This window comes from Homalodisca vitripennis, chromosome 8 (assembly GCF_021130785.1).
Source record: "Homalodisca vitripennis isolate AUS2020 chromosome 8, UT_GWSS_2.1, whole genome shotgun sequence".
Classification (NCBI taxonomy): Eukaryota; Metazoa; Arthropoda; class Insecta; order Hemiptera; family Cicadellidae; genus Homalodisca; species Homalodisca vitripennis.
The window spans coordinates 26,640,389-26,656,588 of NC_060214.1; positions in this window are offsets into that span (position 1 = coordinate 26,640,389).

A 16,200-nucleotide genomic window follows, 5' to 3' on the forward strand; every position below is an offset into this window, starting at 1 on the left:
ATTAAAAAGATAACTATTGCAATATAATTTGTTTTCAGAGTAATTTCAAAATCGGGTTTTTTCATTTTTTCAACCGGTTAGTACTTATTAACCGTACCTATAAATCGTTTTACAAAATGTGTGTATACAATTTTTTGTTCAATGACTCCAATCGAAAAATATATAAATTAATTAACACACAACATTCAATAACACATGACGATTTTTTCAGTGCGTGTTATCCTTCAGCTATAAATAAAACTGTAAAATATAACATTTTATAAATATATCTCTACTCAATACATCATTTCAATATCAGTAATAGGAATTTATATCGTGTTTACGCAGCAAGATCGTTCCCTGGATGAAAGGCAAAATCGAGTACGAGTAAATTCCGAACTCCATTATTTAGATGTATTTTTTAAGTTGTTTTGAAATTACAGAAGCAGATTTAAATGACAATAATTTAAATAAAATTTTTTTAAATAATGGTATAAGTTTATTTTATTAAGTTTATATCGAAAATTGTTTTTGGTTAACTGATGCTGAAGATTAATAAATTTCCACAGTTCCGTATCTGAGATACTGCACAAATCATATGACTTGGAGAGTTTAACTTCTAAATTTATTGTCCTTGGACTTTTATATTAAAATAGAAGTAGCTAATTCTTGAAGAATGCAACTTGTTACTAGTACGATCGTAATTTCTTATATTTGAGAATAAAAGAAATCCTATTAATTCCTGAATCTATAACTCACACGTTTATATTGTAAACACTTAAATAAATTTTATTTTCAGCGTAATTTTTTTATTTCTTGCTTTAAAATACCTGTAATTCCTCTTGTATTGACCACAAATATTTCTACTTTACCGATCTTCAGGGTAAGGTACCTTAAACGAATATGAATTTTAAGTTCATAATATTCTTTTACAACTCTTAAGTAGTTTATTTAATAGTTTGTGCTGTAAAAGTAGTATCACTCAAGTTGTTTTAATGTATTTTAAGAGTATTAAATAGTAGTAACAAACATTGACAAAATGTAATAATTTACTGAATAATTGGATAAAAAATACAGGTTTTTATAAAACACTAGCTGTTTCCTGCGACTTTGCAAGCTTTTCGTAAGCTTTGCCCGTGTATGTGAACTTCTGGTTTAATTGAATTATATTTACAACGCCGATGTAGAGTTCGCCTTTGCCACGATCAAGAAAATCTGTGTATGTTTATAGCCATTGTGCACGTACATGTACTTTATTATAAAGTGATCTAACACTCAAACTTTAATTTCAGTCAGAAATGTATCTTAAAGACAAATATACATAATAACTTAGCACCTTCAAATCGGGTTTGACTATGTTATATACGTAAATGACCCTAATTTGTAGTTTATAGTGTACAGGCGCTTTGAAACCTTTTATCTTTTGCAGCGCCGCCTGTGGTGAGTTACATCAATGGGCACAGGTTATAAACCTTCTCCGTGGAAAAATACGTATACATACAAATTTTCATAATGGTGTGTCTAATATTTTGCGATTCCAAAAAGGACAAACACAAAAAAATCCATTTACACACACACACACACACACACACACACACACACACACACACACACACACACACACACACACACACACACACACACACACACACACACACACACACACACACACACACACACTCACTCACACACACACACACACATATATAATAATTTATATATATATATATATATTTATATATATATGTTAAATTGTATAAATGGCAATAGCCTTATTTAATTTTAATAAAACATTGAATCGCAAAAAGTACTTGCTCCGCCGGGAGTTCGAACCCGGATCTCTCACTTGCCGGGTGAATGTGCTACCATGGTAGCACATTCACCCGGCAAGTGAGAGATCCGGGTTCGACTCCCGGCGGAGCAAGTACTTTTTGCGATTCAATGTTTATTGAAATTATATATATATATATATATATATATATATATATATATATATATATATATATATATATACGTAAGTAACTGCTCCCTTTCTGACGATTTCTATACGAAAAGCGCTACCTTTCTGACGATCCTGGCCCATTCTGACGCTCATCAGAATAGGACATGGCAGTTATTAATTTATAAACGGAACTACGTATCCACGATTTTTATTATATGTTTTATGCTGTTTAATGACTTTGAACTATTTCTATGTTTTTACTTTATTCTTCAAAAGTAATAAGACTCTTTTATCCCTGAATAATTACGTCATGTTTTTTCAGTTCTTGGACATAAGAGAAAATAAAGTATTGTATTGAGTTGCACATTTCTTCAATGCATTGCATTAAAATTAGTAGATACAAAATAAATACAAGCTATGTTTTTCTTAGCTTACAAAGACCTACTGTTTCATTCTTCTTATAGATACAACCTCCTCCCCTACAGCTCATAAGTAGTAAACACATGTAAACAAAGTTATTTGGATAAATTTATTATTGATAAACAATCGAAATCGGGGAATGAAAATGTCACTTCTGACCATCCCCACACTTTATCGTGATTAAGTTTGGGATTTTTTGTGAAGCCTCTTTTAAATGTAATAAATATCGAATTCGATAAAAATGCATACACCTACAAGGTATTTGACTGAGCGCCATTTAAGCTTAACTTTCATCATTATATCTCGAGAGCTGATTGAGCTCCAAACTTGGAATTTTAGATATTTTTATGCCATTCAGTGTACTGGCAAAATTGATTTATGCCTGTCTGTTTGTCTTTCGCAAAGATATTTTGAAAACGAAATAAATGTCTTATAGACTTTGATGATGTATGAAGCTTCATTTCTAAATAGAGATCACATTGTTACTCTTACAAAATCTTACAGGGAATTTGGCTGAGCGACAGCAGTCTCATGTAGCCCAGGTCTTTTTAGTACAGGTCTTACAGTCTAAACCAGCACTTAGGACATTGAGGCCGCGTGCAGGTAGTTGCGTCCTTCAGCTGCAGGCGCGTTTTGTAATTCAAATTGATTATACCTATGAAATAGGTTTTTTCATACACTGTTAAGGTTTGATTTGTATAAATGCACTTTGAAAGTATTCATTGATTAAAGTTAGCTTATAACGTTTACCATTGAAAAATATGATATATTACCACATCTCTTTAGTCAACAAACCTCATATATACCGATTATCTGAAATTGTAAATTAAAACTATTATTAGAAGTTGTGAACCAGTAGTTTATAACCTAATAAACAATACATATATAATATATCTTTACAGTAAATGCGATTAAGACTTCAATGTCCGAGTGTTCATAGTTTACATTTAGTTTAAATAATCTATATATCCTAATGGTCAAAATGATGCAATGATAAAACTATTGATTGCATAAATCATAAATATATTTGGACTTTCATATTTACTTTTTATTTTATAAACTCCAATGAGTAGTTTTATAGTACCCATCGATACCTAGACCTACAGTGTTACCGCATTTTTACCAGTCCTGTTTTGCACGTGATTATATAAATAGTCTAAATATTAGATTTTCTTGTATCTTTGGATACTTATAGCCTATAAACCACTTTAAGCATACGATTTTAGGCTTAAAAAATACAACTGCATTAGGAATGGTCAAAAATATTTACAGCGTTTATATCTTTGTACTGCGAGATACCTGTATACGGAAATTGTTTAATATACATACAGGTACTTAGGTCCCATTAAGGTGGTGCAATAAGGCTGTTGGTATTATGATACCCCTGATGCTATTTCTAAATGCAGAAATATTTGTTATTTGTTTAAAAATGGTAGGAATGTGAAGCATAATTTTGGACATTATAACATGGCCCACAGAAAAACTCTTGAAAATAAAAATAAGAACCTTTACAGAAGGCTATACATAAAAAATAACTAGATAGTGAAATTTCTATTTATAATAATGTCATCTCCTTATGTCATAAATTAATAACGGTCACTCCCTGAAGCTTGTCTTATTTGCGTAGGCTACTATAACAATTTTTTCATGTTTATGTTCAGCGGTTTATTTGGGACATTACAGAATTGTTTACATTTTGAACTTTCCATACCTGCAATTCCTAGTGGACTGATTAAAAATATTTTTATAAAACTGTCACTTTGAAAAAAATTATTCCACTTTTCAAATTTATTTAATTTTTTGTACACAGTTAAACAGAATTGTACATTAAAATATTGTAAGGTGATCCTACTATCGGTACTTTGTAGGTCAATACTATCCTCCAATGAAATAATTTGGCTAGATCTTTCTAATTATGTTGCCGTCACCCATAATCCCCTTCAAACGAGTAGAAATGAAATATTTTTCTGACACGCCTCTGTTTACGTGTAGCCTACAGGAAGGCACTACTATGATGCATCTATATAAAACTTTCCCTACTATGACCATTCTATGCTTAAAGGTGGATTAGCATTTGATGTTTGAGTATGGTTCCTTGTAGTGTTTAAAATATATTGGGTACTTTGGGATTATACCAACCACACCAGTATGAAGAACACAAAAATATAAATTTAAAGAAACAAAGATGATAGAACGAAAAAACAACTCATCAACGCTTAAACTTTTTTCAATGAACTTAGAACGTCATAAAACGATGTAGTTGAGTAACAGAACTAAAATTCCATCAATCAACAAGCATTTCCAGTTATTGTGATCGGTATTGTTGTCACTGTTATCTTATCTTTCTTGAGAATCCCGATTACGGCAGGCCGCGCGGCATCACATGATTATTCAAGTTTTTTGCACGGTACATAATTGCCTTTCCATTACAATTCAATTTATATTTCTGATCAGCCCCTCTAGAATTTGATATTTTACAGATAGGTACTACCTCGAGGGATGTTTTTCTTTCGTTGAGGCACTCGCATTTTGGGTGGCGGAGTGTAATCAAGAATAAAAACAAGTTTTGTGTGTTTTTTTCTCAATTAAGAGTTTAGTTCTTGTTTAGTAATGTTTGTTTTTGTTGAATTTTTGTGTTTGGAGAAATGTAGGTGTAAAACACAGAAGTACAACAAAGCGACGCACCAGCTGAACGGGCGGCGAGACTCTGCAATCACGTTATCTACTAGACCGCTCGACTTTGACCTCTGTCTGAGGATAGGGAGGGGTTTGCGATAAGACAATTCCTGTTTCATATGGACGAAATATTGTTCTAACGCTAATCTAGTAATCAGTAGAAGCAAGATGTCAAATAACGATTCATGTCTGGATGTGGTCGTTATAATCGCAAAGTACCAATTTATATTGTATTGTTGTACAATCAATATTGCTTAGGTTTACTTTTAAAACTAACTGTCTTTAGCGAGAAATGCCTCGGTATTGATTGATAATAGCTCAAAAGGTTATGAATTTGTATAAACAAAACTGTATAAGAGAATTTATTTAATGGTTTAAGACAACTGATTTTATAGTATGTTACCATTGGTAAAAAGGCAGAATTTTCCCAGTGAAAATTGTTATCTTTAGGAAGACTGAAGTAACTGCAGATTATGATAGTGTTACCAATATATCTAAGCAGCTCAGTGGCAGTGCACTAGTCTTACAATCTGTAAAGCCCAGGTTTAAATATATCAGTAGTAATATATTTTGCCTCCAGTAAAAACTAAAATTAATTTTTAATTAATAGAATATTAATACGAAGATTAATATAAACAGTTAACTTTTAATATTACCATTGTTTGGACTTTTGAATAAAATCGAATACAAACCTATTCTATAACAAAATTTTATTTTAAAAATAACTTCATTAAATGAATTAATTTTAAAATAGAAACTCAAGATTGAAATAAGATAGCTAATGTCACATGACAAAGGAGGGACATTCTCAGAATATCCTCCCACCAAGATGGAATTATAGATGTTTATATACATTCCCCAATTGGTACCTTATTTTTATTGATATTATAAAATATTAGAGGAGTATATTGGAAGACACATCAACAATTCTTTTGTTTTCAATACTATTATCAGTTATGTGGGTTGAAATCATTGATAGATTACACTTATTTCTTAGAACATTTGATTATGGCAAACACAGGCATTTTAATTGTTCCAATTAATTTTGTTCAATTGATGGACAGTTTTGGAGGTGCACATTGGGATGTTTCTTATATGTCACATGTGCTACTTTTTACGTATATGACTCATCAGAATGATGCCATTATATACTCACAATCTAAAATTGTAATGAATAAATTGTGTGACTCTATGGGGATGATTAAATCTTAAACTAGTTTTACCTTAATAAATGGAGGTAGACAAATCAACAACTTTGATTGCGGCCTGTATGTCATCTTTGCTATCAACAAGATTTTAAGAGAATTTCTAGTGGTAATATATATATAGACATAAACTATATTGAAACATGAAATTTGGGATGGATGGAATTAATTTTAAAAAAGCGCTCACTATTAGCCTACATCGTTAATAATTGTACTGCATTTTCAAACAGTAAAATTTACACTCTCCTTAATGAATTTACAAACAACCATGTCTATAATGAAAAATGTGGAAATAAGATTGGTAAGATGAAAATTTATCTACAAAATTAAGCTGTGTAGGGTCATATATCTGTACTAAATCATAAAATTAAGTACTTAGAGAAAGAATTTAAGTTTTAAAAGATCTTATATATGAACAACTACAAATAGATGACTCAACTAAAGTGTTATTTGAAATAAACAGAAAAATATGTCACAAAATTTCTTATAAAAACTTAAACAGGGATTACACCAGTAAATAAGCTAACTGTGGTCACTGATAGGTAGGGATATGGCAAAGGTTTTTGATGGAGAATTATCAAGTGGTTTTTTCAACATTTGATTATGTACTTCCTGGTGCTGCTTGACAGGCAGTAATTGGTGCTTTAAAGACCAATCCATACATTAATAAACATTCAATAATATCTTGCTAGTTGGAGGCTCAAGTGATGTTGCAAACATTACTGACTATCAATACAGATATTTTGTTGAAGGTTTGATCAATATGATGGAAGATCAGGTGAAAGGACTTCAACACACAAGTATAATATTGGTCACTATGCTATACTGATATCATATTGTTAATATAAAATGAAATTATTAGATCAATTAACTTCAAAACAGGAAATATCTTTTATCATTTTAATAATGTATACGTATATTTGGAATCTTAAATATTTGGTGTCTTCAAAGACACCGTCATATGAATCAGGGGTTCCACATCTGTAGAAGAGGAAAACAACATGTAAGTTATCTATTTGATTCATATAATTATTGAAGAAGCAACTCAGTTTGGAAAAGATTGTAGTGGAAAATAAACATATAAATAACAGAAAACATTGGAGTAATTGAGAAAAATATAAAAAACATTTTCAAAAAATATGGGTTAACATTTACTCCCTGCATTTCTGCAGCTTTTAGTTGTGAAAGACAAATGAGTCAAATGGTGGCAGAGAAATTTTAAAAAGGAATTTGTAAGGTTCTGCTCTGATGATCTTTCTAATACACATTTAATGTTCCTGGAAACATCGTGTAGAAGAATATCAGCATAGTCATAGTCAAAGTACTTTATTCTGTAATATGTACAAGGTACAAAGAATAGCGTCACTACAATGAAACTAAATACTAATATTAGTAACTTAAATCACATAGTAACTTAAGTCATATATATTTTTAGTAAGTCTTTAAATCAGGGATTCTCAACCCCATTCCTATAAACTATGTGAGTGTTATGAGTTTTATATAAGTTTTAAACTGATTTTCTGTGGCCAAAATGATGTTTTTGAAAAATGTCTTTATGTACTTATGAGAATATAAGTAACGGCTGTAAGCAAACAAATGGTAGGATATTGTCATTTATCACATAGGTATTAGTCAAATACCCTTCTTTTTTATTCAAAAACATTAAAGCTTTCATTAAAAACTACTCCAACTCAATTAAATTATAAATTAATTTTTAATCAATCAAATGATTAGCACAAACTTTCTTTCTCTGCAAATTCTTGTTAAAAACTACAATATATTCAATCTTAACATTATGTTTCTTGAAATCAAAACATGAAGACCACATGATTATCTGGTCTTGCTGAAACTTTATGCAAGTATGTATTATAATATTTGTATAAAAAACTTCAGATTTTTAAGATAAAATCCATTTTATCCCAGTTTTACTTAATAAAATGTTTTTAAAAAGAACCTTACAAGTTTAGATGAAATAATATGTTGAACTTATAAGCTATTAAATAGTTGAAAATATATTATATTGATTTCAAGGTCCATCTGAGGTTTCTTTAAGTTTTTGGATTTAGATTCTGAATTATTAAATTAATATTGAATTAAAAATTTACTAAAATTAAAGAATGCTTCTTTATCATTGAATATTTGTTTTTTCAGTCGTAAATGTTTAGATTACACCTTACCTATCACAAAAAATTAATATAATTTATAAATATAATTCTTATTCTTTTAAAACAAAATTTGTGTTTGTTTTTTCATGGGTTATACATTCTGAATAATTTTTACCATTAAAGTACTATCTGCTTGTTTAGAATGATTTTGGAAGTAAAACCTCTTTTCATCACACCAACCTGATCAGGTGTAGAATCTGCCCTTCATCAGGGATCAACAAATTTTATCTTGCCAATGAGATAATACACTCATATAAGAATATCATTGAAGGCAAATCATAGTAATAAAAATATATACTATACCAAACCGTCCAAAAATTAATCTCGCCACATCAAGTCAGGAACTTCTTCATTGGCTCCAACACATGTCCAGTACCATTCCTTACCTATAGCTCAAAATGATAGCAGTGTAGAGATATACAACTATGAATATCGAAAGGAAGTCACTCAGGAAATCTTAATCAAGTAATAAGTATCCCATGACATTTATTATCTCCAGGAGTAAGGGATTCCAATAAATATTTAAGTCTGGTTTAATATATTAATTTAATTATACAATACAAATGTACTTCTTTTAAAATAACTATGTATTAAACATTTCTCTCCAGTTTAAATTTGAAGTTAGGTTACAATAAATTATAAAAGAATAATCAGTTATAAAACAGACACTTTTTTCAAAATTATTATAAAATCATTGTGTATAATTACATAATTAAATTACAGATACAACTGAATGTAACAATGTACATAACAATCATATATCTTTTCTTATAAATAAGTTCTACTATGGTGTACGTAAGCACAATATAACAATAATTAGTCAATCTATTAATTAAGAATTATTATATATTCAAATATTAATAGTATTTATTATATATTATAAAACTTATTACATAATGTGTCATAAGTTCTGTAAAATTATTTGAAATTTTGTAGTTGCCAATTAAAATTTGCTGTCAAGAAACAGAAGTTTCCACAACTATTCAAAAAGATGTGAACACGAATAAAGATTAGTGAAAATTGAATACAATGTATCCAGACTAATTTATTACACACATTGCTGTATAAAGTCATCTCAACATTAAACCATCCAAAGGATTTCACAGATTATCTTTTTGATTTCTTAAACCAATAGTATGTGTAGTGCTTACTAAAAAAATAAACATAGTTTTATTTAGATCCCTTAAGATAAATAATTTAAATTTAAGTTCATTGCACTTAACCTTGTTAACAAAGTCTGTTTTGGCATCCAAATCTGTGTTTATTGTTTTAATGTTTGCCGGGGGCATTCTAGCTGTTTGTTACCCTGGCTTTCTTATATTTATTAGGTACTCGTCTCATGGCACAATGAAGGTTTTAAATATATTGTATAATTAGTACAAATATTTGCACTTAAAGATGAAAATTATAAGAATAAACTAAATTTTACTGTAAATTAGCTATTTAGTAGGAGTGAACTGAGATATATCATGAGATTATAACAATCAAATACATTAATATATTCTTATAAAGAGCCGAAAACGTTTGAAAATATATTTTCCACCAACAAGCTTTAATGAGTATTTCTCATATCTCATTAGTTGTATTAAACCTTAAATAAGTCACGTGAAGTAATCGACTGAAATGTAAATTTTATTTACTATCCCTTCCAATGCCATTCAAAATGTTAATGTATTCAAATACTAAAAATACATGTTGTACATAAAATTGAAGGTAAAAAACATTTGAATGTAGACTTTTCATATATCAAGCCAAGTCATGTTGTGTATCTTTTTTACTGTAAAAAACATTTTAGAAAAACAAAATTATAACAAATTGTTAAAAATTATATAAAGCGTTTTTTTTACGGGAGAGGATTTGTCCTTATGCCTTTAACGTCAAACTCTGTGTAAATTTTTGAACAGTTTCTTTAGCAAAGACTGACATATTTAGTCAGCATGATAAAAACGGGTAATAACCTTTGCAGTAAAAGTCACAAGTCCTATAGTCTAGGTATGTACCTACACTCGTGGTCAGATAACTTAAACTGCGCCAGCTTGTGAAATTATGACCAGCAATCCTGCGGTCTACACCTCGTACACCTTGTAGCCAGTGTTGCCCTTCGCCTGGCGGTCAGTTTTACGTGTCCAATAGGCGGGATTTCAACGACTCGCTTGTAGGTCTAGTGGAAGTGCATACCTGTGGCCTACCAATCAACAATAACACAGACCCAGTTTTTAAAACTGTAACCGGATTTAGTACTAGAGGCAGGACATTAGTTGGATGACTATTTGGCTGACATTAATATGTTTCCAGACTTTTGGATCCAATCGATTTATTTTAAACAAAACTAGTTTTGGCATTAGGATATGACACATTTTTTACTCATACTATAAGTTTATTGTAAATAAAAAGTTTATAGTACTTATAGCATAGGAAGTCATTGGTATGTATCAAAAGGAGGAAAACGTATACATTTGCTATGAAACTAATTTATTTTACATTTATGTTAATGACCTCATTGAAATCTTATAAATTTTCAATGCTATTTGAAGTGAAACGCTTCTAGATATAAAATTAGTAAAATATAACTGGAACCGACATTTTTATAAGTAATATAGTATAAGCCTACTACTATATAAACTGAAATCTACTTTGGAAACAAATAATAAATAATATAGAAGATTTTAACCAAAAATAAATCCCAAAACACGCTGTCATACAAATTTAAAAATTAGTACTTTAATCAAAAGTAAATCACAAATATCAGTGTTAAAAACATAGTCTTATTCCAAATTTTGTAACGATTAAATAAAACGAAATTTCGTTTAAAACCCGTAACATCACCATACAGTGTTTGGGATAGGATCTTTTATGAACTTTTATGTAATTTAAATACTAAATGAAAACAATTGGACCTACATAAACTTGGTTTATGAATAGAAAAGAATTATACAATTAAGACTCATACTGTGCATTTTGAACAACCACATTGTAGCATACATGTTAAAAAAAATTAGGACATTTCAGTTTATTATTTCATTTCTACATAAAGGTTAAATCTTTACAAAAATTTATATTACAACTACAAGTTACAATATTTGATTCTTAACATTTAAAAAAATACAATATAAAACTTAATTGTTTCTTGTATCATAAAATCATTTAAGATATGCTTAACAAATTTAGTTAATGATATATATGGACTAATCCTAATGAATATATATAAATTAACTTTGGAATCAAACAATACATAATATAGAAGCAATTACTTGTATACTAATCCCAAATACGCTGTCATAGAAATATAAAAGTATGACTTAAATTGAACATAGATTACAAGTATAATGGGTAAAGCAGCCTAAATTTTTTTTTATTTATTATCTTTTTTAAGAGATTAAAAAAGATAATAAATAAAAAGTTTTGTTACCTTAGTAACATGTGTGGTGATTCGGATGGATACTTCCATAATACCTGTTTTTATTTATATAATCCATACGTGAAAATAAAAATAATATAACCAATCATGGTACATAAACAGAAAATTATTACACGTTATGTATGACTCCTATTGTGTATTTTGTACAACAACAATATATAAAAAATACAATGAAAATTAAATTTCTTTTACGAAATATAAAAAATTCCAACGTAGTATTTTTTGGAACCAAACAACAAAAGAAAAACATTACTGTAATAATCATACATTATGTTACTTTGCATACATCAAACATATAAAAATTAAACAGACTATTTTATTTCTAAGTGAATAGGAAATCTTTGCAAAATATGTTTTACAACTACAAGTTATCACCGGAACCAATCTCATATTAATTACGGCTAATTAGATGTCAGAAATGCGTAAATTATATTAAGCTATACTACATAAATCACAAATTGCAATGTATAAAAGAATGTGGTATTACAGAAAGTACTGTAACACAGTCTGAAGAACAATATTTGACTCATTATTTAACAGATTATTTTTTGTTAAGCTGAGTGATGGGTATGTTAAGCTTATTATAAACCGGGTATAACAACGATTAAGCAACAAATTTAATAAGTTGTTGACTACAAACCCAAATGTAGAAATCGTCCATGTGATTGATTTGAAACTCTTTACTATTGCTGCAAAGTAAGTAAAATTTAGATCTCTTGTTTTACAATCTTTCTCATTCACAAAACAACTATAACATTATAGATGAGGTAGTTTCATTGTAAGTAAATTATGCCTAAAATATATTGAATTATATATAATAATAATAATACTAACTTTATTTTCCACCATTTACAAACAAATACAAAACAATATACATTCTTTGGAAATACACTGACCAAAAACCAGTAGCTGGTCAGCGTAACAAAATCAAAACAATGTACAAATATAAAATAAAAAGAATCCTTTCCTAATAAAAATAATATTCCTGCCAAAAGCTGCTCTCCATGACGTCTGCATCTGATTAAAACGTCCAGAGGCATATGATGAGATACAGTACACATTTATACACACATACATATAGTATACATAAATATAAAATACAATAGAGAAAGTTGCCATTCACTAACCTAAATTCACAATAAATCTAATATATTAATTAAAAGTTTGGCTAATACCAATTACAAGGAAAAATAACAAAAGTTTTAATAATGGTAAAATAAAATAAATTCAGAATTTAGTGTACTATTTGAAAAAATTAAAAATCGAATATTCAGCTCAAAATATTTGTTAAATCACCAATATTAAGATGCGTCAAAAGTCAAGCTTTCAGCATTTATAGACACATATCCCGTATTGACTACCATAAATTTTACCAGATTATGTTATAGATTAAAACAAAAAATGTTTGCCATATAATGTATAGCCCTGTCTAGCTTAGTTTTCTGTCTGTCCATATTGGGGGTTTTTATTTGTAATAGTTTATATCTCAGTGATGGTTTGTGGTATCAAACTGAAACTATATACGTTTAATGGTCTAAACCGTCACATCTTAACACTTTGAGTGCCACAGCGTCGCCAGTTTTTGACTTTCCGTATTTTGATAATATTTTATATAGTACAAGATTATTTTGGCCAAATAACCAGACAGCTGTATTCAATAGGTTCCAAGCTATCAATAAATATGAGTTTTATGTTGTTTCTCTACTATTTATCTGTGAAACTTAGTTGTTTGGGTACTTATCAAGAAGCCACTATTTTTGGACGAGTTTTCCTTACCGGGACAAAACAAATTACAGTAAATAACTAACTTTATTTAACCAATTTTGGAATTTACAAGTTATTACGACAGTCAATGAAATCAAAAACTATAAGAACAAACGTTTCATTATTCGAAAATGTCAGGTCATTCGTGTGTCTATTTGGAGAGATTTGGAGATAGGAAGTATAACTCATCAAGTATTATTCGATTCGTTAAGGAAGAAGGAACGTATAATGAAGTTTATTTTGATCTCTGATAAGGAAAACCCGTCCAAAAATAGTGGGCTGTGATAATATCGAAGTACCTGTGTGATGACTCAGTCTTCCAGTCACGCGACGTAGCGGACGAGTACCGTGTTGCGTAACGGCCATTCTTGTTGTTTATGTGCCGATAACCAAGCATTTGAGTAAATACAAAATAAAATAGTAACTTATACTGTATTTTAATGTATTTCTCTACAAAAAGTAATGTAGTGTTGTGTCCAAGCGAAAAACGTAAATTTTCACTGTAAATATTATTAGAGTTATTATTTAGTAAACGTAAACTTTTATGTAAATATGTTAGCAAGTATTTGATTAGCAACATTTACCAATCATATTTATTTGTGTTATATTGATGTTTTATTATATTTATTGGGAAAACTACATCATTACTAAGTAATTTCTAAACTCTGACAAATGAAGTACAGTTTATAAAATGTCGGTACCGGGCAGCATTTTGTTAATACATATAATGCCATGTTTTAAAAATACTAGAATAAGATATTACACGTGGGTTTTATTTCGAATTATATGGCCTCTATCATGGTATAAAGAAAAACTCTTAAAAATACCGTACACACTCAAATTAGGTCGAAACTTAACTTTTTATACAAAAGTAAAAAACTTTTTTATAAATACTGAAATTTTTTTATAAATCATATTTCATTTGTAACGATATGTATCATATTCTGCATTTAATAAAAAAAACAACAACAAAATTATGGACATCTGTTTGGTAGTTATTTTACAACAGCTTTTTCCCCCAAAAGTTTACAAATATGCGAAAAACAGTGTGGCACTTTATGCATATGCCTTCGGAATACACCCGTGGCACTCAAAGGGTTAAATATTCTTTAGTAATACATTAAATTTTGTAATATTAACGACGTAACAAAAACTGTGGCATTTTAACAATTTCAAGGCCTCAAAGCAAGTTCTATTTAGACTGCATTTTGGTGTTGCATTGAACGTTACTCAACGAAGAATTACAAAAATACTTTTGACTTTTCAAATAAACCATAATTAATTTATTTAGACCGTTAGAAAATAAACAAAGGAAGAGCAAACATGAGTTGTTTAATTGTGAGTGAGTAATCTTTTACCAATACAATTCCATTCTTCACATATGCAGTGTAAGTTTAAGGCTCTGATCAATGAAATCATCCATATTTTAGCATGGTCTTGTAAATGAGCTGATTTCATTTAAATTTTAGAGCTGAGATAATACGTAGATAAAGAGTAAACTATTTGCCCTTATGATTTGTTTACCATCCACATCTATTTATTACTTAACACCTTTTCCCAAGAATAGTTAGACCATTAAACAAACAGAGCTTCAGTTCAATATCTCAAACCGCCACTGATATATAAATTATTACGAAAAAACAATAAACGGAAAGAAATATAGCTAGCTTAGATACGGGATTTTATATGTTACAATGGTCCCTGAATATTGAAATAGTTTGAAGTAAATTACCTACTATGGAAATTGAAAAATTTTGTCACATTTCTGTCTGTTTTAATTACATATACTGGTATACTAGCTTGGGCCATTTACCTTGTTTAATTTATCTATACAGTAATAGCAACAATAAAAATGCTTCTTCACGTGATTCACTTCAAATAAGAGCCTGTGGCAATTTTTTTCAACTTTTGAACCTCTTAACAATTAATTGTAAAATAATATTTAGTTAAACATGTCTACTTCCAATTAAAAATTATATTACATCGTAAGCGTTTTCACTAAGCTTTCCATTATTACAAAGTACAAGTGAGATGTCACATTGTTGGGGCTATACATTCAAATGGAATTTTGCAAATAGATATACAGTATGTATTTTAATGGTACTCATATCAACTGACTTCCGGACCCCAAAATTTTATCTCTTCAAACTAAAAGTCCAATCCATTGGAAAATAATATGGCTATGACATACTTGTTATTTAATAGGTAATTGCGGGCAAAGCTACGAGTAAATGCTAGTTAATATAAATATGTATATACATATTTTTGAAATAGGAATAAATATATACATATTTTAGATGTTATTATTAGAATATAAATACGTTCAACTAAGGCGTAATGTATGCAAACTTACCTGAACCCTTTTTTTCCTTTTATATCTTGACCAACATACATTTCTGTAACTTTCGGAGCCTTATAACAATCTTCACGAAAGAGCCCCTTTCGATACTTTTCTGTAAATAAACCATCATATTAAAAAATGATTATAGCTGTAAATCAGTGATAAATTAGATTAAGCATACATCAGTATTTTATAGTAACAGAATAACCGTGATTTGCTATGCTATTTGTTTATTTGAATTATTTTATTGTCTACCCGCTACTGCTGTGTATTAAATACTATAATAAATA